At 40.7% G+C, this 24,106-nt stretch overlaps 1 protein-coding gene across 1 annotated transcript in view; it reads left to right on the forward strand.

Moving 5' to 3' along the window:
- LOC308072140 (uncharacterized protein) overlaps nucleotides 1-24,106 on the forward strand; it is a 264,344-nt gene that overhangs the window by 152,425 nt on the left and 87,813 nt on the right. The window contains exons 3-4 of the mRNA XM_080408622.1: nucleotides 14,719-14,748; nucleotides 15,900-16,042. The gene's annotated coding sequence lies outside the window, so the exon portion shown is untranslated. The remainder of the gene's footprint in view (nucleotides 1-14,718; nucleotides 14,749-15,899; nucleotides 16,043-24,106) is intronic.

The following is a 24,106-nucleotide window of genomic DNA, read 5'->3' on the forward strand; positions in this document are numbered from 1 at the left end:
AAACCACCTGGGGGATATAGATCTCAGTCTTGAAAAATGTATATAGGGATTTTTTACTTTTACAAAATTAAACATTTTTCAGGTCTCCTTGTGTGCAGCTTATCCAGAAGCTGGGTCTTTTTGTAGTACAGCGTGTCCTCTGATGCTCATGTCTGAACGTTGCTTCAGCAATGACTCAGAGTTTCAGCTATTGTTTCACTAACACCAGTGCCTGCTGTGCTGGGGGTTTCCCCTCTCATCTCTTTCCCAAATTATCAGCCAGACTCAATCTTCTTCTGTCAGAAAATCTGCTGGGAGGCCCCAGATTGGGCTAGAATGGCTACAATATACAATTTATGGAATTCTAGCATTGCAGCTACCCTGCAGAAGAAGTACTGATTATTCATTTCCATATCTGAAGTAGAAACTTCGATTCTTTGAGGCATCAATGAGAAGAACAGTCATTGCGATACAGTGCGGGCAGCAGCGCTTTGTCAAAGACTGCGCTTTGGTAGAAGTACCTCTGTAATCAGCGTATCTTGTAGCTCTGTGTGGCTTCTCTGAAGAAGGGTCATGTTGTCATTTCTGTAGTTCACTTCAGGGGAAGAAAGAGGCAGACAGGCTTAAAAATGTTAAGAATTACCAGCGTAAAAAGATCCACTCAAAGCGTGGGGAAGACCTTTTGCCATTTAAACAGAAATATGTTAAGAATTACCAGCGTAAAAAGATCCACTCAAAGCGTGGGGAAGACCTTTTGCCATTTAAACAGAAATATGGACAGACGGAGAGACACTGTGTCTTGGAAACAAGACATCAAGTAGATTGCTGCAGCTGTGAATTTGAACTGGATGAGTCTGGAAAGAACTGAAGGTATTGACCTCATATGTCCTGTAGCATAAGGACATGGCAAATGGAAAAAGCAACATGTGACGTACAGACTAAGCCAATGTTTTAAACGTGTCCACAGCCACCACAGTCAGCCACCTGGCCTGGAACCCATTATCATTTCGTCTAACACTAAGAGGGTTTACAAAACAAGCCTTTCCCAAAACCAGACCATTTATGACATCTCTCATCCGTGCAATACACATGCCCCTGTGATAGGACTGCTAACACAAACTTCTCTGATACACTTCATCTCATCAAGGCTAATGAGAGTAGGTAGCCTTTACACGTGTTCAGAAGTATCCTTGACTTATGGCAATGCCCACATCTCCTATGGCTGCAAACTTCCTTGCATGTGGATATTTCCAGAAGATATTTTGAAGTTTTGTTTTGTTTTGTTTTTTTTTAAACTTTTCATTTGTGTTTCTTATGGAAATACAGAAACACATGCCTTGTATAAGAGCTTTTTTCTTAATTAACAATTTTCTATATTCATGTTAACCCTACCTTTTTTCTCACCTCATTTACAGTTATTTAATCATCTACAATATGGGTTACACTCTCTTTTGAGAAGAAGCTACATGCCCTTTACCACTCTGAAAAGTGTAGGGGACCCTGAAGTGCCATAAAATAATGGTATTCATCTTAAATCATGTCTTTTCCATATGTCCTTAACCTTGCACCTCAGCAGCAGTCTAAATTCAATTCATTTGCTATTTAGTACTATCCTCAGAGATGGGCTAGGAGGTGGAATGAGAAGGTGTCCTCATCAGCCTGAAAAGTTGCTCAGTGTTTTGCTTCCTTTGTGGTGTCTCAGCATGAGACATATGGATTTCCATTTTAAGTGCCTTTGTGGGCACTGTTGGTAAATTCTGATGTTAATAAATATGATTATCCAGTTTGAGTCTTAAACTTTACTTAAGCTTTTTTGATTTTGTGCTGCTTACAGTGCTTGGACCCTCAATATAACAGCGAACAATACTTTATTAAAACAAGCTGCTGTAGAAAATGTGTGCTTACGCAGCTGGAAGCTACTTGACCATTTCTGCTGCTGCTCTCAAGTTCCAGAGCTGCAGATGGAGTTGGGTTAATATAACATACCTTTTCCCAAGAGCCTGCAATAGGACTTGATGTGCTTCGTGCTGCATATCCTCATCTTCCAAATTAACCTGAAGATAAATGGGGTCTGTTTATTTGCTACTTCTCTGAGACAGTGCATTTGGCTGTCATAGTAGTGTCTGCTTTATATTTTGAGAAAACCTGAATCCCTAAGGACCTGGTTAACTAAGACCAGAGAATACCCTATGTGCAAAAAAAGTCAATGGAACACTTCAGCATGCAACATGACAGGGGGAAAAAAAACCCAACAGAAAAAACTGAAAAATCTTGTGAGAAATGGCACGTGCAACCGATCTTTAGTTCAATGCCATCTTCTCTTTCTCTAGGAATATGGCATTCAGTTATGAGTACAAAATCACAGAAAAACTGAACAACAATAACAGCAGTGTGGAAGTCAACCCAGGTACCCACACTTACTGAGTGGTTCCAGAACATGTGGGAAATTGTGTTGATGGAAAAGCTGATTCATACAATTCTCCCTACCCTGAAAGTACAACAAACCACTCCAGTGTATTCAGAATCTGTCCGCTGAATATGCCAGGTGCTAACAGACAATAGCCTTGACCGTATTTTTGTCAGGACAACAAAATACAATATTTAAGAATAAAGCTTATGAAAACAAAGCCCATAACACAGGGGGGTGTAAGCTGATCAGCCTTTACCAGAGAGGACTGACAACTGTTATCCTTCTCCTTCATTACTCTTGAGGACAGACTGGAACAGTAGTGGATGTGCATCTTGTGGAACTGCTAGATCTGTACTGTTATTCAGGCTGTGATGCTGACAGTTCAAGTTGTTCCTGACCAGGCACGCCCCTGGAGATGCCTGTGCAACTTGCCTCGTGCCCTGTACTGTGCTCTGTAAGAGAAAGGACAGTACTATAAAAACAAGGTTGTGATGCAGCACCAAGCACCCAAGCCAGAGCTCATCGATACTAAAAGGTGGATTCCTAATGCCCTCAATGGATTCTGAAAAGATGGCAAAACTGTTTTTTTAAATTTCTGCTGTTGGAAAGAGGGAAACTGCATTCACAGAGAGACATTGTGGTTCAGTACCTAGCGCATTTAGAGATGAAGTAGCACAGGAAAGTAACTTTTCTCAATGCCTCCAGCTTGTGTGAAACAAAATAGATTATTAGCGTTACCACTTAGGACAAGCTGAAGCCATGTCAGTGACATACAAAACTTACAGATGAAAACATACAAACAGTGTAGAGACTTCACTTTAATATTGCTTCATTCAACACTCCAAACCAAGTGTTTACATTATGGCTAAAAGTATCAATGAGTCCCTAACTCCCCCTGGTTGGTTGTGTATCTGCCTGTGGCAGCTGCTGCAAGACTGATCAACCAGTTATTCCTCAGCAAGACCACAGCATCCTCCCACCTGCTGTTTACATCCCCACCCATCTGCCTACAGGGTTAGGCAAGGAAAGGAAATGGTCTTGCACTACCTATACCTATGTGACACAGTACGGTGTGTTTTAAATAAGTGGTTTGTTGGGGACTGAAGTTAACTAGGGGTCTCTGGTTAACTCTGACAGAAACCACAGACCACACTGGGTCTTCAGCTGTATGTTCTCCGTAGCTGAAAGGAGCAGGTAACAGCATCAACTCAAAAGAAGAGTCCCACCCCAAAATTGGATTAAAGCAAAAGAATTTGAGAGAAATAATTTAAAAAGCAGAAACTGTAGGAAAAGACTCCAGGTGACATTGTGTCCATGAAAATTTTAGGACAAGTTTGCTCTTCTCTGTGCATAAACATTGATCAACAGGCTGCTTTCTTTATAAAGCAGTGTAATGGTGATGAGGTGATGGTAATTTTTTTTGACTGCACGTTTTAATGAGATAAACCCTTAGCACTATTACAAGTTTTGAAAGGTGTCAGCAACAGTAACATCAAGAGTGACGGAAACCAGCACTGTTGTATGTTTTTGGTAATGTGGGGAGCAGATGTAACTTTCGACTTTTAGAAATTATTTTAGATACCATATTAATAATACTAAAAAAAACCCCAACTGTGAAAAGCTTAGTATTCAATGGTATAAAAACAACTATGGGTGACACAGTTTGGTCTGGATTACAGAAGGAAGTTGAAGAATGCAGCTTCAACTCCAGCATCTAATAGGCTGTGAAAGAACAAGATGTGAAAGAACAAGATGTGAAAGATACGTGCAAACAACACATGTGACAAATTCCTTTGAGAAAGTTATTACTCTTCCTCTTTTCTGTTTCATTTAGAATGAAAAGAGAGTCAAACAGCCTATTCTGTTGTGTTCATATTTGCTGTTTACACTTCCTGGTTAATTACTTTCTATAGTTTAATGGAAAGAAAACTTCAAATACCTTGTTTTAAAAGCTTACATTTGCCATACCAAAGAACTCACAAAGCTCATGCTCGTTTGTACCTTTCAGTCAAAAATAGGATCTTTTGAGAGATCTGAAGAAAAAAGAGCAAACACCAAAACAGACTTTAAAATGCTGCTCATGCTGAGACAACATCAGATAGGAAATGAAATTTTAGCAGTTCAAATAGGGAATATTTCTTCAGCTTCTAGGGCAAGACAGAGTGGCTCAGGAAGCGTGGCATTCTGCCAGAGCAGGGATCCTCCAGGAACTGAAACAGAACAGTACTGGTGACCCTTAACTGCCTTAGACCAGCTGCTAGAGAGAAGGCAAGCACTGCTGTGTGCACTGCTATGCAAAAGAGAAGAAACAAGAGTACATGGAAATTGTCACATCAGCATTAGGCTGGGAATGTGCATCTTTGCTGGTGGGAATGTAACATTTTCAGGGTTTTTTTTCTGTAATGTTCTTTTATAGTCAATATTTACAACGATATTTCTCCCCCACCCCCTCTAGAATTCTACCTGTGTTTGTGCATTTTCCTGCAAAATGCTGTGCCATTCTTATCTGATCACAGAGAATGAGTATTGCAGTTGATGGGATCTGACCTTTACAATTACTTAAGAAGTTCAAAGGCGTGCTCTGGGGAGTTGGTTTCTCCCTGTCCACCCCAACTAACGGAAAGCATAGACTAAAGAAGAATCAGAAATGGTAGTTGCAGCATTTTGGGGACTCCAATGCTATTCACCCAGACAGGGTAACTTCTTATTCCTGACTGTATCTGCTCTGTAAAGAGATCTGAACTGAGTGATAGGGACCAAATGCATAGTGATTCAGTTGACTAATTGTTGGATACCTGCTCTCCATACTGGCTGAGCTGGAGGGAAGACATCTGCACTGTCCCTGCCTGTGCTACCACAGCCCATGGGCTGCATGAAGCCTGCAAAGCAATGTGTTGGCTGGGCAGCCCAGAGTCATCTTGGGATGTTTGCTGCCTTCCTGGACACCAGTCAATGTACTTTTGCCTCTGGATTGTTGTGCTAGCCAAAAGAAAAAAAAATAATCAATGTAGCTAAGAGGAAGAAGCAGGCTGTGATATTGCAGGTAGGTTCACAGGGCATTTGAGAACAGGGATATTTCTGTTGGAGTAAAAGAGGAGGAACCAAACAGCCAAATGTTCAGTGGAGGATGTATGCTTGTTTAACTTGCACAGTGCTGACACACAGTGGAGGGTTCCATGGTACCCTTTCTGAAATTCACACCAGCCCCCAATAGGAAAAGAAACCCGCTTTCTGAGTGCAGAGACAGCAATCAGCAACCCTAGAAGGAGCAGCAACTGTTGAGCCAGCTACAGAGAGGGCTAACCAGAAAATACTGAAAGCAGAGATCAGACAGATGAAAATGGAGCAAAGAAGCTGCAGGGAACAGACAAAAGGATGCAGCCCAATGGGCTGTCTTGAAGGCAGTTTTCTTTTAATCCAGAGTGACCTGGATTTGGTGCTACAGTGGGAAGTTTTCCTAAAACATTATTAGCCCTGAATGGGTATCTGATTCCACTTTCTTAATTTTCACTGAGATATGTTCATTAATACCACTGAGGAATGCTGTTTTCAACATACTTTTACACCTAGAAAGTTATAACTATTCATACTGCTATATAATTATCTTTTTGGAGGGGAAGGGGCAAACCCACTACAATTAATTGTTGAGCACTTCTTATCCATATCACCTGGATAAGAATTATACAGCATGGTCTTTTTTGGAAAGTCTTCTTTGCTCACCTGTATGAGCATGATGCTGCTAGCTTAAATGGATTTCCTTCTGTTTTGAAATAAGTCACATGAGAAGATACTCCTAATGTTCTTGTCCAAACTGATAGTGCTGCATCCTACCCTGGGAGCCACGAGCATTTGCTGTATTCTTCAGAGATATATATTTGTAATTAGTCATCCATATGAGGGGACTGTTTAAGACAAGCCTTTTCCCCAAAGCGGTTAATTCTTCAAAATGAAAATAATCAGATAATGAGTTCATTTCCGATTTCACATTTAATGCCAAACATTTTTGGGTAAACAAGATATGCTGGCAGAGCTCTGCTCTCATTGTATGTTTTTTATTAACTGGGAAACAGACAGTTGATTTTTATCCTCGATATCAGCTCAAATAAATTACACATATTTTAGAACGAGAGACTTGTGCAAACTGGCTGGCTGGTTTCAACGTGGGAGCCCATCGGTCGGTCTGCGTTTACTGCACCCAGACCATGCTAGTGAGAATTAAAAATCTCCAGAGACCCAGCCTGGGAATCTCCCACTTGATGGAAACTTTTACCACAGTAACCTATATTTCTGCAGCATGAATATCTGAGGTAGCAAAGAGTCTCTCTCTGGCAGCTTTACCAAAGCAGACAGGCCCAGTGTCTGAGCTGCCGTGCTGTTTCTGCTGACAGCCCCTTGGCAGTGTGAGGGAGCCCCTGACCAGCGCGGTCACGCAGGACAGCAGATACTGCTAGGCATTTTGGGGTTGTGTTTTAAAGAGGTTGGGGAGGGAGGTGAGAATATAACAAAGCATGGGACCCATACTATTTTTCCTCCCTGGAGCTCAGCTTTGGTCAGTGGACTTGCTGTGGTTTTACAGAGCTGCCAAGGAGAACAGAATCTGGCCCTGAGTCTGTGGCCCCTGAAGCTTTCAAATTCAGTTCGTCTTTCCAGGCAGGAGAAGTTGAGAAGAGAGAAACTGAAAAGTTGTACTTGGAAGTGATATTTATGACATACACTATGTCAAAAGCATTTAAAGAAGATTATTCCTAAGATGTCCCACATTTTAGCAGTCAAAGTATTCACAATAATTTTTAATTTTGAACATTGTAGATTAAAATTCAGATTGATGCCTAATATCTCTTGTACATATATTCTTACTTGTGCACAATGAACTCCAGTGTGTCTTGAAGAGACCGGTAATTCATAAACAGAGCAAAGCTGTCTTCCCCCGTTGATCCTTTATATTAGCTTAGCGCTTAGGTTGATGGTGCTAGCTCCTCTCCAAACTGAGAAGATAAAAACAATCCCTGTACTGAAGAGCTGAAGAGCTCTTGATCTAAATGTACAACAGTCAGGAGATGGAGACAGACAAGGGGAGGGAGTACCAGTGCAGCAATATTGACCAGCACAGCCTAAGTGCAGCAGTAATGGCAGTGCAGTTAAGGTTTTAAATGGGTTTTGTAGAAAAGAAGCATTTCAAGGTGTGCATTTAGCACAGGTGTGGATAATGCAGGTTTGGAACCCTTCATTTCAAGGTAAGATTTGAAAGAGAGCGAGTGGCTATACTTACAGATGTTTATTTTTAAAAAATAGCGAGAAGTGTCAGAGAAAACAATTTGTCTAAATCCAGGCTGCATTTTTAGGAAGTCATAATTGACCCCAGAAGTCTCAAATTCAGATGCTGGACAAAAAAAAAAAAAACAGTAGATTTTATTGAGATGATAATTTTTTTGTGATGTACAAAATAACATCCGTGACAATGGAGGGTAAACAGCTATGTAGGTGCAGCTGGAGGAAGACTTCAGCTCTGCAAACTAGACAAGTCTCAGCTCTGACAACTTTGCCGTGTAGCTTTTGAGGACTCATTGAACAAAAGTCACCTGCACTTTTGCAGGGGTGTGGAGCAGAGGGAGTCTAATGCCCACAAAATAAAGCCAATGAAGACTGTAATTTCAGGGAGAAAGAGTATTTGCAGCATGGGCTCCAGACAGGAGAAGCTGGGGTATTAATAACATGTGACTGGAGGCAGTCTCAGCAGTACAGCTCTTGCTGTCAAGAGAATAAAGGAGTGTCTTGAAAGAACTGCTCCTTTCCAATCCTCTTGTTAGAGGGGGAAAAGTGCAAATATTTTTTTTTCTGCTGCCATTCTGAGGACGAAGCCACCATTTGCATTTTCCGAACCTAATGTTTAACTTCCAGGTGACAGGAATACAACACTTATTAAGAACTTAGTCTCAGCCCTCACACATATCCTAGTTAACACTTTTGTGGCTGAGTTAAATGGTAAGTAAATCTAAGCTGCTTTAAGTAAGAATCTGGTAAATTACAAGCACTCCACTCAAAGAAATCCCGACCAACCAACCAATCTTCAACAAATGAAGATATGTACCTCTTTTGTTTCCTTTATAAGCACCTTCTCAGATTGTTTTCTTAATTTTTTCAGTAAAAGCCTGATTTGGAAAATCATTGTCTAGAGTCTGTATTTGCAGAACAGCAAGTAGGGTCAACCTGTATTGTCCAGTGTTGAGAAAAAATAACCTTTAGAGAAAAGGAAGGCAATTTGCCCTGTTGTGAGTTACCAGGAGCTGTTGTGCTGAAGGAAGGAAACTTTCTTGTGGAAAAAGTTGCCAACATAGGTCAACGGCAGGGGAGCAGCAGTGTGGTACTGTGGGTATGGTTTCGCTAGAAGAACCGTTAACAAATTCAGTATGTGCTCTGTTTTTCTGTTCCCAAGAGGTGATGGTTCTGAGCCGATTGATAATGGCAGTTGTTTGTTGCAGTGCTTCAAGGCTGCTTCAGCCACTTCAAGCCTTATGCTTAGTGTTTGGGTAAAGAAGTTTGAATTCAGTTAGATGTCTACCAGTTTTCCAAATAAGCAATGATAGGCTCTGGGCCTCATATGCTCTTGATCAAAAAGTGTCTTTTGTCTCCTATGAAATTTCTGGTCCACACTTGTTTCAGAGCTTTTTTTGTAATCTGTTTGTCTCCGTTTACAGCAACTTTAATACTATGTGGTTTTTTTCAGTGAAAAAAGCCTGTGAGGTGAGGGAACATTCAGAAAAGACCCAGCTTCTTTGTGGGGTCCTTTGACGAACTCCACTGCAAAAAACCCAAATGTTATACCTGAATGGGTTGATATTTTTTAAATGGGTCTTAATGCTTTACTATTTGGTTTGCCAGACTGTTTCAGCTGTGAAGGTATATTTGGTATGAGCACCTCATTTCATCAGATAGGAATATCACCATGTTGTATAAGCTTTTGTGGACTTCCACATCCCTGTCACTTCAGAATAGGTATGTATGAATTTGAGCAGGAATACCCTGTTTAGACCAGTCCCCTGCCCACTCGAAGGTCTGCCACAAAGCAAACGTCTCCCTGCCCAGACTCAGAGGAGAGTGCTTTCACTTCCAGGAGAAATGGCTCAGTACCAGCACTGCGACCTCCAGCTGAAACGTCTAGCACTGGTTTGTCCTTCAAGTGCAAAGCCAACAAGGACTCTGCCACAGTTTTTGAACATATTTCCAAGTATGGCAGGGCGCATCGGCAGGCACATAATAGGACTTTTGGCATGTATTACACTGTGCTCAACAACTCCACTCTCTGATCCAAACATGCCCACCAAAAATAACTTAAATGAACAGCTTTTATTTTAATTATTCCAGTGTGGGACTCATGAAGTTTTGCCAACAATCTGGTTTGTAAAGCTTTTTGTATCTAAGCACAGAAACCCGTGGTGTGTAGCTAATCCCCCACTGGGATTTTCCTGATCCTGTCACAGGTCTATCCGGCAACCTCATCTTTACCTTTTGCTTGCTGTTAATGCTGCTCACCCCAACGACTCCTTGAAATATTGCCCTTTCTTGGCTCCTGTGACTGTTCTTTCCCAGCTATCCCCCCTAATTTTATGTTTTTCAGCTCCATATTTGGTGGTTGTTGGTGGTTATTTGGTGGTTCTGCAGTAGTTCTGATCTCTGCAGGGATCTCTGCAGAGATGTGTATGTAGATTCTTCTCGCCTGCTTTTCACTCACTGTCCAACCTACCACAGGGTAAACAGCTGCACTTTTGCCAATGACCTGCAAATCTGCCTTTTCCTATCTGATCTGTTTCCTTTTGTCACTGAGTCTTTCTGTTTTCTTCCTCACCTGTTACTCTCTTCCAATCTCCTTCCCTTCCTCCCTATGTCATAAACCATAAAGCAAACATAAGAAAAAAGACATCCCTGTGGTTTGATGTGATGAGCTGCTGGGTTCTGCAGAACACTTCCAGGGCCTGAGCGGGTTGATTATGGTAGTTCCTTTTTCTTCTTTATGTTGGAAAATTTATATATAACTTTTCCTTTATCAAACTCTGTGGGGAAGCAAGTGCAATTTAGCACATGGCAATGCTACAGTACTTAAGGAAGGACTTACTGATACTTTGTAAATAGCCCCAGAGAGCAAGTAAACTGTTGTTTTAGGAAGATCAGATGTGAAAGACAAATATAAAATAGAGGTGATATGATGTTCAGTTTAGGCTGAGTTCATTTCCTAAACAGACCAAAAGAAACAGCTTTAGAAGGAAGAGGAGGACCTTTCCAGAGCAGGATAACCTGTAGCCTGATAGTTTTTAGCACAGGTGTGGATAATGCAGGTTTGGAACCCTTCATGTCTAGAGGGAGCTGAGCTCACACCTCCTGCAGTCTGAGGGAGAGCTCTGGTTGTAGCAGGTTGTGTAAAACAGGCCTGGCAGCAGCAGCACCCGCTTCTCTTACTGTTTTGGTGGAAGAGGTATGGACAGCAGTGGAGGAGGGTGGGGATCCCTGCCTTGAGATAGATGGCTAAACTCCAGAAAGGCTTAAGCTAATTCCAATACCCTCCACATTTCCTAATGGCTACTTTGGGCAGCTCCAGCTCGGCCCTCTGTTTGGGGTGTCTATCTTCTCTGCTTCCCAAAACTCTGCCCAGCATGCAAGCACACTCCTAGCACTCAGGAGCTGCAGTTTTTAGTGCTGTGGGACCGAAACACTGCTTGTGTCCAGAACAAAATATTGATCTGTATTTATGTAAATGCTTAGCTCTACAGGGTCTGGTGCTTGGTTACCTTGATAAGTGCTACGAATAGTAACAATATGGACTATATGATGTTTATATGCAGCATTCATATAACTTTCACATGCCATCTGTTACAACATCTATAACACAGTGCTTAAATTTGTGAAGGAAAGCCGGGGGAATGTCTTTGCACCAAGGACAGACAGTATATTTTTGTATATTTTTGTGAGAATCCCTTTGCATTCAAGATATTTTCAAACTCCTGCTTACTAGTGTGCTACTCGGTGCTTGACTAAACCTGAGATGCAATATCTAAAACTGGTATTTTTTTTTCTGGTCTGATGTTTGGACTGTACTCTGGTTCTGCTACCTTAAGTTTCTGTGCATGTGCAGTGGGGAGTATAAAATGGGAAATTTTCAAAGGTCCGGTGGGTCCTTCAGTGGCAAATTACTTTTGAAATTCTGTTTGGCATTTCCATAAGGCCCCCAAATATTCTTGGCAATTTACAATAGTCCTTGTCCCAAAGCGTTTAAAATACATCTCAGATGTGCTTAGAATAATAAAGCTAAAAACAGGGAGAAAAAAGGAATTAAATAATTCAGGATATAGTTAGATCAGTGATTATTCAGACATTCATTATTTTATTTTTAAGGCTTAGATGGAAGGACACTTTACTTTTAATTATTTTTTATTGACTCACAGATTGTGATAGTGTAAGAAATGTTTCAAGAAGTCAAATTTGAACTAGAGGAGGGTTTCACATGAAACATGAATGTTTTTGAAAGAAAGAGTAATAAACACTAGACGAAGCAAAACAGTTCATTGATCTTCTCATCAGTTTCTTTTTTCCAAATATATGAGTGTATTTGCTCACCTGTGATTAAAAATCTATAAACTGTTTCCTACTGGTTAGTTTAAATAAAACAGAACAAAAAGCTCTGCTTTACAGCAAGCAGAGAGATGCTGCAATATATGAGCAAGTATCAGCCAGCGGCTGTTTTGTAAAAAAAAGCATAAATCTGAAATAATGGAAGAACTGCTACTTTAAAAAAATTTAAACTTTTAAAAAACAACATGGATCATGTAGATTTGGTGCCTACTCACTGGAAAGTCACCAAATCTCACTTGTTTTGCTTGGGCCTCACTCAAACATAACTGGCCTCAAGCTAGTAAGCAAGCCAGCAAATGTCCTGGCTTGTAAAGAAATCTGATCCAACTCTGTAAACCGAACCCAGCCTAAGAGCGGTGGTGAAGGGAACATATGGAAAATTAATGACAGATAATAGAATGGTGGGACAGCCTTAAATAAAAAAATAAGTAAATGAATAAAAATTGTTATTAAGTTTATGCAACAATTCCAGCTAATGGTCTTTTGAGTTAAGAAAGTTACAGAGTAGCTGAGTGTTGTTTTTAACTTTGCCAGCACCTAAACTCTAGAAATGGCTGCTCTGTTGTTCTTGCTCCTCTGCAGCCTGAAATTCCCCACTGCACATTCTTAATTGATACCTGTAGCAGAATTACTTTATAAGCTGGTTCAGCTGCAACAGGCTCTGGGAAGCACAGAAATTCTGGTCCCACCTGTTTAAATAAATGGGAGCCTCAGGAACAGGAGTGGATTGGAATTTGCTTGGGCTCAAACTGGGTGTAACAGCAAAAGCCTGGCTGAGAGCTACAAGCCTGGCCAAGCACTAGGAGGAAGATGTAAGTGTGGTGTGTATGTTTTCTTTTTTCTCTGTGGACCTCCAGGCATTTTGCAAAGATAAGATGCTTGTGGTACAGTGTCCCAGATGGGCAAACGGTCCCAGGGAGCTTGTAGTTGCACAGCCCCTGTCTGGTGGAGGGAGTGGGTTTCACAATGGAAAGGAAAGAATTATTTTGAGGGAAATGTATTTATTTCTGGGATACTGAAATCACATTTCTATTTAGCTGATGGCCTGGGGATGCTTACCTAAGGTAAACTTTGAAACGTAGCACCTTAGAGCAGTTATTTTGTACCAAGAGAAAAGTGATCTTTTACCCTCCTGTTCTTCCACTTTTGTTTTATTGAAGACCAGCTGAAATATTAATATTTTTCCTGCCTGGACCCTAAAATGTCCTTCTCTCCTGTTGTTTCTGAAGAATCACCTGTTTACAGTGGAGGAGCACCAAGCTGCCTTTATTGCTGAAAAATTCAGGTGTCTTCATTCCTAATCACCATGTCCAGCCCCCCTGCATATTTAACAGACCATGCAGTGCTGGGGTGGCCTGAATGATTCTGTTTGGTGAGCTGATGCCTCTCTTGCTGAAGGTTTCCTGTACATTTTAGGAAAAAATAGCAAGGATGTTAGAGGGAGAATGATAGGTGGTATTCTCCATCTCCTTATTGCTAAGTGACTTGCTATGGCTGCTGGATTATTGTCTTTGTCTCCTGGTGAGTAACCTAGCAGGGAGAGCCCTAGCTTTTATTTTGTGGTTGTAACCTCTGTGCAGGAGAAAATTTGTTTGTGTTATTTAGTCTTAAATTTGTCTTTTTTTCTGTTCTTTTATAAGACAAAATGAGGACTGTATGCTGTGATCCTTGCGAAGCCATTCCCATTTCCAGGGAATTTATCATAACAGTAGCTCAGCATTTAGAGTATTCCCCATTCCTTGCTCACACTTGCAATATGGAGCATTGCACACCCTGTTATTACTTAAAAGGCCACGTCCACTGAAATGGAGTGGCAGCAAAAAGTGTTTCATACATGGCTGTGAGAGAAGAGCAGACCCTTACCCTGCTGAAAAGTAGCAGTATTACCAAACACATTTCTGGCTGCATCCATCCTGCTCATGTGAGCAAATGTTGAGGTTGATTTGCTCACTCGGAGAACTTTTAGGGCCAACAGCTGGGCAATTCACCTGGTCATTTGAGTACTTTAAAAAAAAAACAACCAAAACCTCTTGTTGTGCCATTCAACATACTTTTTCTTTTTTCTTTCTGAGCCTGTTGCTCCATGCCAAGATAGTATCTTACTGTCTGTGCCAGAAGAACCTTGAGGAGGCTCTGGAGAGGGCCAGGCTTGCCACAGACTCCTGAAGATCATGCACTGGGGGTTTCTGACATCAGCTCTGAGCCTCCCTCCCTGTTCCAAAAAAAGCTTTTCAGTTGCCTGTCTGCATCTTTGTTGCAGTTTAAAGAAATGTACTGGGATCAGGGTGTCAACAAACCAGTGAATTCTGTAGCTTACATTAAATAGATGATCACTTTAGATCATCATAAGGATTCATACTAACGATAAAAATTGATGTCCATAAAACTAAAAAAAAAAAAAGCTAACTTGTATAGAAAAAAAATGAATACGTAATACAAGCATGTAAATACACATTATATATACACATACATAGTGGCAGTAGTAATACCAGTAGTGCAGCAGAAAGCCTTAACTGTGTGTGGGTTGTGGGGGTGATTTAGCAGGCAATTTTTTTTCCCTGAGAAGTAACTTTCAAACCACATGGCTCAAAGACTGGGAATTGGTATCAGTGGGGAAGGAAAGAAATAAGAAATGTTTAGAAATACCAATGTTTCCAAACATAAATATTTCCATTTCTGGTTTGATAAATCTTTTTAAATCCTTTCAGGTTCCTGTGGAGGAGTACAACAGCCCAAAGGTAAGACTTATGATGTAAAAGAGTGTTTTCTGTGACCTTGGCAAACCTAAGAGCTGACCGAAAGAGGTGATGGCTCCAGAGTGCGCAGTGCATGTTTTGCTTTTCTAATGTCTAGAAGATTCAATACATCTGAAATATAACAAAAAAATTTCCTGCGGGGCAGTGGAGATGTCCTACTGACAGGAGGGAGCTGTATTCTTTTCTCATCACCTCATAAACAGTGGGGTTCCGACTGAGGATGTTAGGTAATGCTTGCCATATACAGAACTCAAAGAGGGTATTACTTTCATTGTATAACCCTTTGAGATCTGAGGCGGTGTTGTTTAACAAAGCATATTGTTTTTCCCTCTTGCTTTTACTGAGCTTTGATGCTGATTTTAGAACTTGACAGCTGTGTTTGGACTTGTCTTACATCTCTCATACGGGGGGGAGGGGGGGCGGGGGGCAGGCATACAGATGTTTGGGGCACCAGGCAACATAAACTGTGTGGAGGGAATAGAGTGGGGAGGAACAGAGGCAAGGTTTGCCTTGGGAAATTGTGGGATAGGACCACAATGATGAACTTCTAGCCATCCTTCTTTTGGGAGTCTCCTTAGAGCTGAATGAGGTGCTGGTCCCCTATACCCTTGCCCAGGAGAACTGTGTGCCTCGGAAAGGGACTCATTGCCACCTAATGCCATGGTAGAAAGGTGTGCAGTCTGGCTAGGCACCGTGCTTTGGGAAGATCCCTGTCTTCGCTTGGGATTGTGATCCCAAAGACCTTAAAAGACTGACAGTACTGCTTGATCTTCCCTGTAATGCTCTTCATTGTGACACTATTAGGTATGAGCATTTTGTGTGGCAAGATAAATAAGGTGAAACAATATCTATTACGAATAGACTCTGAAAAAGTCAGAACTTGTTACAGCTATTGTAATAACTGAAAAGAAAATAAACTATCATTACTTTCAAATCCCTAACATCAAACTAAAGTTAATTCTCGCAGAATATTAACGTACTAACCTTTTTCAGTTCATCCCTTATGGCATAAAGACAGCTATAAAGAGTTCATTTTTGTTCACTAGCTGAGTTTTTTCAGATGGTCCATCTTTGAATAATTATGAATACCTGGTTCAGTATCTGAAAACTGTGGCGTTCCCCCGTCTCTACAGATACCTGAGGAGAATGTCTTGAATAAGTCAGTGGGACTGCACACAGGGAACCAGAGACTGGGGCAAAAATAGAAAAAGAGAAGGAATCAAGGGACATTCAAAATTCTGATGAAATAAAGAAGTCAGGCATAATCCTGATCAAGGTCTGAATCACTCTTTTTTTCTTCACTGTCTTATTTAATGACAGAAGACCCAAGAATATTCATTCTTCTCAACTTCTGCAGGACACCATGCAAACAAGGGCTCTTCATTAATTGTGTGTCACAATATTGTTTGTTTGTGTTTGTTTTGCCTTTGGAAGAATGATCTTTCCATGGTGTTTGAGTAAGTCACAGCACTCTCAGGAGAGGTCTCCTGAGTTTCAGCAAGATTATAATCTAAAGGAAGATGCAAAACCCCAGGTCCCTTTAGATGTTTCTCTCTATGCTGTTTATGTACATTCTTGTTTCCAAGCCAGAGTGAATCTTACAAGTACAGAGCCTTTGTAGCAAATTCCCTGTAGGAACACCATCTCCCCAGACCAGGAGCATGTCTGTTCTGTAAATACGTTTCCCCCACTCTGATACGGGATGTCTTCACCTTTGTTTTCTCACCTTCTCTTCAGAATTTGTTTGCCTTTGGCCACGGAAGAATGGGACATGTTGGGCAATCCTTGCCACCCATTGAATTAATTTTGATTGAGTATCGGAAGCAAGGATAATTCAATGGCTACTATTATTAACCATTTCACGACTGATCAGTTTAGCAGGAACGTAAAAACAGTGTACTTCTAAGCCAACATAATATTATCTGTCACTGATTTGCATCATTTGTGTCCTCTATAAATGGAAATTAGCAGTTCATAGGCCTTATTTGGGCACTGCACACAGAATGTGCATATATTCTCGCAAAACAAAACATATTACAGGATTGTTGCTTCTAACCTAAGATGTAAACCAAATACACCCGGTAGCTTAGCCCCCAAGTTTGGGTCATCTTAGAGAGGAAATATCTAAAAGTTATTCAAGTATTTTGCAATAATTAAAAGCCAGAACCAAATTTCATTGCTTGCAGTGTTCTTCAGTTCCAAACCACTGTGTCTGGTAGAAATGTCTGGAATGTGGAGTATTGTATTTAAAAACAAAGCAAAAGAATCCTTAATAGTCACTCTACCATTTAGCTAAACAAAATCCTGTACCCACACCATTCTGGAAGGGAAGAGTGGTGAGGATGGGAGAAGTAGTGGAAAAAAAATCTGAAGTAAAACTGTGTGTACAGTGACCAGAATTAATCACTTTGAGGTTTGGAACAAAGATGAAAATATAAATTAAACAAAACTGCCTTTATCCCACAAAACATTTAAAATGCTAGTTACAGAATTCAGAGGGTCCAGTGTTTAGTTCCAAAGAAAACTGTATGAAAGGCCAGGAAGCCACTTCTGCTTGGTTACCCTTACACTAAAGATCAAAGCAGAAAGGTATCTCATTTCCATGTATAACTTTGAAGTATTTTGTAAAGAAAGTCAGAAAATGGATCTTAAGGGTAGTTCTTACTAGCCTGCCTTGCATCAGAGGAATGTGTAAGAAAACTATGTCTCTTTCCTGGAAGATGTACCAGTATGTATTGTAGAGCAAACTTCTTCATTTGTCTCCTGTAATTTTTGGTTTGTAAAGACCAAGAAATTCGGACAGGTTTTTTATCAGCTCGGGATCATTTTTTCCCCCTCCTGTGTTCTCATAAACCTTCCATATGCTTCTACATCTATGTCTTGTTTTCAATTTTGGTGAAGGGGTTTTTTTCGGAGTCTCATAAAATTCTAATTTATTGCAGCTTCCTTTTATGAAATGGAGAGGGAAGAGGGAAGGAGGGAAGTATTCAGATAGCATGTGCAAGGCAGTCCCAAGGAATGCATTTGTGAATTTTAAATGGTCAGTTTATCAGCCCCTGCTTCAGTTATTGGCAACAACTTTTCCTTGTATGTGTTCTCACTGTGTGCATAGAAAGACTAAGTGACTAAGCGTACTAATATACACTCATTTTTGGGGGTATGGAATTCAAGTGCTGAACTTCTAAAACTTTTAAATAGGCCATACTAATGCATAAAGTGCATCCTGAGAGATGGCAAGGAGAACCTGCTGTCCCAATGTGCCACATCTGGCACTACTTGGTAATAACTTCTCATGCATTTTTGTGCATTACAGTCCTTGAATTCCACTCAAATCCAGAAGAGGAATGTTAGCTTATTGAGTAGCTGCTGGTTTCATCAGCATAAATGAGTGCATGTCTAGTAGGGCAGAAGCCAGAGCAGAAGATCCTAAGGTGCCAAATGAGTATACCAAAATCAGCCTCAAGCAAGGTCTGAGTAGCACCCGAGAGCATGGTGAACGCCCAGATCTATCTGCTTCTTGTGCACATGGACTCCTGCACACAAAGGGATGTCAAGGGACAGCCTAGATGGATGTGCCTGTAGGGAACAGAGCACCAAGTATGTTTGAATGTATTTCGGTATATGGGCTTATGCATAAATTGATTTGCATTTTTACATTTGCTCTTTGCTTGGATAGCAAAACTGGTCTACAAACTAATATCCCTCTGCTTAAACAATAAAGTCTCCTTTTCAGTCAGCAAACTGTCTGCATCCACAGCAGAGTGAGGGGAAATCAGGTAGAAGAGCTTCCCCTCGATATGGTGTGCTCCTATAGCAGTCAGTTCTCACTGGCCTGCTGGGGACTGATTTCCATCAGTGAGCACCATTTGTTGAATACTTGTGAGACATGCCTTCCAAGATAGCAGCAGTACATCTCTCTGGAAGTCACTGATGACAGCTGACCCTTTCCTGGGTCAGGAGCAGAGGGTTTGCCTTGGAGGGAGCAGGAATACTTCCAGGCTTACATCCTTCCTGCTCTGTTCAGAATTGGATCAGGGACCAAACTGGACCAGAAATCCTGCTCTAGAGCAAGATTTCTACACAAAGGAGCAAAGCATATTTCCTGCCAGCATAGTTATTTTTCTTTGTCTTTCGCTGGTGTTAAGTTGATCAACCTGAATGAAAACCTCATACTTAAAATAGTGAAGAATTGGGGTGCTAATGCGTTATTGTGGTTCAAAGTTTCTATGATATGTCAAGTAGTCCCTGACTTCAGCAAGGAACTACATCACTTTTACATAACTACGTAACACACTGAAATTTTCTGTAAAACCTGTCCTGAGTTATTGGTATATTGCACCAGCACAACCTATATAGACAAAGGTGTCATCTGCCAAAGTGAGTAGTTTAAGAATTCTGTGCAAATTACATGTATACTTTTGCATATGTTGTATGTTTGATAGACATATAAACATATATATACACACATGTGCAGGCATTCTCTGAACATATTCTTCTTTATGAACCTCTTCCCACTCTCTACACATGATTGTATACGTTAAGATATGTCAGTAGTACAGCACTTGTGTTGTTCAAATGTTTGGAGAGAAGATCTTCCTGGAAAAAGTTCATAGGAGTGGGTCAACGTAAACACTGAAAGAAGAATCCAAGTCCCGTAGCACATTTCAAATCTATTCTTGCTGAGGCTGTAAGGAAATACGAGAGAAGCTCTGCTGCAGAGAAACTGCTTGTCACTGGCCTTCCCCCCCCCCCCCCCCCCAAAAAAAAAAAAAATAAAACCATAGAATAGGCTTTTAACTGCTTTTTCTCCATAATAGCTACTTAACCCTGTTCACTATCATTAAGGGGGAAAAAAAAGAAAATTCCAAGCAAAATTCCTGCTCAGAGTAAAAGGTATAAATTAAAACAAAGTGCGCAATGCACACCCTTTTCTTTCCTTCCTGTTTTGTTTGGTGTTTTCTAGCTCTGCTTTTCGGACAGCTGAATGGGGGCTGGGAAAGTGTTTACAATATTTTCACATGATTGAGATGGCAGAGTTTTTGCACTCCGTGAAAGGCCTTCTGTTTTCAGATGGCATTGAAAGTTTACCGTCTTTCCAGACAAAAGGAAGAGAGCCCATTGCCAGCGGATGAGTAATGGGCATGGCCTCCACACAATACCTCCTATCCAGTCCTAAATCTACATGGTGTTCTTAGGCTTCCCGGCTTCTCCAAAGCAACCTTTGTCTCTGCTCTGGGAGACCAAAACTGCTCGTTGGGCAAGTGGGGATGCAGCCAAGAGGGGAAGGCTCAGTGACAACAGTTGCTCAGTGCTCACTGCCCAGTATCTGCCTTCTTACTATGCTACTATAATAGCTGGAAACCCATCAACAATTGGGCATCTTCTATACAAATATGCTGCAGACCATCTGTATAGTTTTCAGTTCCAGAAGATTCCAGTAACTGACTAAGTTTTAGTACATCTTTTTTTTTTTTTTTTTTCTTGTTAATCTGATGGGCTGCCCTGAGATAAGTGACTAAAGCAAAAGCTTGCCATAATTACTTTGAAATTAAAACTGCACAGAAGTTGCCAATTCCTGTGTTTGTTTTCTTACAAGCAACTTGAAGCAGGCATTTTCCACTGTTAATGTATTTTAGGTTCTATTAAGTAATATTGTGTTTTTTTGTCAGAAAAATATTTTGGTGAAAATGATTGCTAACATAATCTTACAAAATTTTAGAACAGACAATTCTAAGGTTTGTCCAGAGAATCTGTGTGCTGCTTGGTGTTATAGAGACCAGTAGGTAATTTTTTTGTTGTTTCCCATTTAAAATTTCCTAGAGCTTGTCTGTTTAGAATTTATCTATATGTATGTACGTGCATGTAGGCTACATGTGTGGGATGTGCGTGTGCTTGAACATGTCTGTCTACCATCTAAAAGAACTTGCATTTCACTGTCATGTACTACAAAGGGCACGAAAAAGAGCTTTCTAAGAATAAACTAAGGATTCATTAACTAAACTTAATTTTGACTGTGTGCTCAGCTAAGAATTGTCAGTATTGATTTCTTATTCTTTCATGCTAATTTGATGTTGCCCAGCGACTGGTTTATTGTTGTCAGGAAAAGAGATGCAAAGACATAAAGGATGCTGGATTTCTTAAGGGTTGGTTGTAGCTGCTATCAGCAATTCACTGATTAACCTGTAGTAACCTATAGTGCTGACAGTCCGGGGTATACAAGCAATGCATTAAAGCTATTAGCGAAACTATTTTCTAAATTACCTGAGTAGAGTTTTCAAGGTAGCTAATTCTATTCTTTGGACTGGCCTTTTTTTTTTTTTTTTCTTTCTTTTTTTTGAGGAGTTAACTGTGTAAAACAGCATTAAAATAATTTGGCTTCATTTCCTCTGCTGAAAGAGCAAGTCAGCTGAAACTTAGACTTTTTGCTGAGAGAGGGGGAAAAAAAAAAGAGGTAGTTTTTCTTTTAAAGAGCATGACCATACACATTCCACTCTGGTGCCTTTAAAGGGGACTTCCCTGTTTTAAATGCCCTCGAGCACAGAAATACCAACACCTCTTAATTGTTTAATATATTACAGCCTAAAACATTTACAGAAGTGCTTTCCAAGTATTTCACTGTTCCAGGTGCTTGGTCCTGCACCTCCTAAAATAATAGGCTATTTCCCCTCAATTTTCATGTGCTTGGTGCCACAACGAGACATATGCTCTGTATCAAGGGAAGGGGAAGTGAGAACTAAGTGGGACTGCCTGACATTGATGCTTACACTTGCGGCATACACAGACTTCTCTATCTTGCGTCACACAGCTTGTAAAGAAAAAAAAAACCCACAGTGGCTTGTACTTGGACTGTGAGATCCAAGGAGAAAAATATCATATTGTTAAGCATTTGAATGTCACTCTGCAGAAAGACCCCTTATTACTGTGTCTTCTGAGCAGCACCACAAAAAGAATAATAGTTCTAGTGATCAGCAGTGCTGAACATGCACCAGTCCGTGATACAGCCGTCTTGTGGCCATCTTAAAGCCATGCTCCATACTGTATGCGTTGTTGCGTGGAGGTGATGTCAAGCTAAAGTCTGATGTTTGTCACATGCCACCATGCTTCAGACTGAGCAAAAAAATGTATTCTGAAAAAGCATGACACCTTATTTGATTCAGTGGGGGCAAAGTAAGATACAACAATTTGCTTGGCCTATGCTTAACTAATTTATTTTTCAACTTGTTTACTAAAAATGAACTCTTGCCTGCTGGAGAAAAAAAAATACCTTAATATAGAAATACACAGGACCCCCTAGGCTCCTGTGGGACTCTGCCCTGACATAACAGGGTCCAAGGTACTCTGTCAGTCTTATTATCACATTGTACTTCTGCTAAGAGTCTCAGATGTCGCCTGCTCACAGGCTGTGCAGTTCGGGCATCCACATGCCACAAGCACGGGTAACCTGAACACACAATGATTCAGTGCGTGGGCACAGAGTGAAACTGGGCAGTCAAAGGGACTTTGTCTGGAAATACCTGCTAAAAAAAATCTCCCTTCTCCTTGAAAATCCTCCCTACTGTAATGCAGATAGTTTAAGGAGTTGGGGTCTCAAACCCTTCTTCTGATAACTCTCTGTAAGGGAGAAGAAGCTGGACACAGTTTCCAGTAAGGAGCTGAAGGGAGGGTAGCTCTGGCTGACCCTAGGGAGGAGATAATGTGAAGTTAAACAATTCTGTGAGCGGGGAGGACTGAATCTTTCTGTGGCTGCAGTTTCAATCATGCAGTTCCCTGCTAAGTTGCCTGCCATCCCTTTGAACCCACGTCTCCCATGTGACAGAGCAGTGATCTGGCTGCTGAGCCACTAGACTAATATTGTCCTTTTAATCTCACAAAAATGTGTTATAAAAGAGTTTGATTCACATGAGAAATTAAGTATAAGATCTGTCCTCATAAAGACATTATACCATGAATGCTCTCTTTCTGCTGGCTGCAAGAATAGGTGGCTCAAGGGTGAAAGGCTAGCATTTACATTTAAATACACCTATTGGAATCACACAAACAGAAGGCTAAAACTACTGCTCCCTCTGAATGCTTTTAGAGTTGCTGCTTTTTTTACACAGCAGCATCTTTTTCTTTCTTTTTTTTTTTTTTTCCATCATAAAAAATGGGAAACGAGATCCTTAAGAACCCATAAATTTAAACAAAGAAGGTCTTTGTGCCAGCAGGATAAATGGATGAACCTTTTCAAACTAATTATTTTACTTTTTTCATCTGTATGTGCGGCTCAGGAGGTGAAATCCAGATATGAACCAGAGCTTTCTCTGCTGTTACACTTAACTGGTAGTGCTGGCTGGGTGTGATGCTGTTTACATTTCCCAGAGAAAGTGAAATGCACTTTTTTTTGTGTCTGCCAAACCCAGACTTACCCTGTGATAAAACAGAAAGCTCTTTACCACCTAGAGAAAACAGAAACTGAAACAGGGTGGAAAGAGCTCTTGGTGCCAGGGTGGCCTGGCAGCCAGGGTGCAAGCTCAGTGAAAGACACACACTTGACCCAGGGCTTCATCCCTTTCCTCTCTGACATCTTCCTCCCCTCCACACAGCGACAGAGGCTTACAGGCTGGAGTTGCAAAAACTCTGGGGTTGCCTTTGCCCTCTGGGGCCTCTAATTGAAACTGGGGGTGGTGGTGGTGGTGTGTGTGTGTGTGAAGCTCTGTATTTTCCTTGAATTTTTCCTCACATTTTTTTGATGGCTCTTTTATCATGATTTTCAGCCACCCAAACAAGGGCCAAAACCAAACAGCATGAATAAAAGCCTTTAAAAACACGATGTAGCTAGAAACCACTAATCAAGAGCTGCATTCTGAACAATTTTTGCACACAGTCCATAATCTGTATGAAATTACCACATAACATATAGCTAATAACACTAATCATTAAATATGTTCCAGATGCCTCTGAACAGTGAAGAACTTAAAATCCAGTTCTGGATGTGGCAGTTTCTTAACATTTGGTTAATAGTTTTTCCTTTGAGTATGTATCTAAAACTGTTGTCTTAATATATAACTGGACAGTGGTCAGTGCTAAAGCATTTTTATAAACTTAATGAAATGGGCCTTAGAATCTCTTCTAAGTGGAGTGAAATGGTCAGATCTTCAAATTGCATGCAGAGAAAGAAGCAGCGAATGAGTCTGTATGTCCATGTTCAGTAGCCTTCCATGGGTCTTTTTTTTTAGAGCATAATTGTATTTTGTTTGAATTTTTAATAGTTTTGGCCTTTACAGCGTTGTATGGCTGTATAAAACAAAACAGAATGTCCCTTAGTCTTCCTAGTCCAGCATGCATTAGTCTTTACTAGTAC

Source organism: Falco punctatus (assembly GCF_963210335.1).
Source record: "Falco punctatus genome assembly, chromosome: 12".
NCBI lineage: Eukaryota > Metazoa > Chordata > Aves > Falconiformes > Falconidae > Falco > Falco punctatus.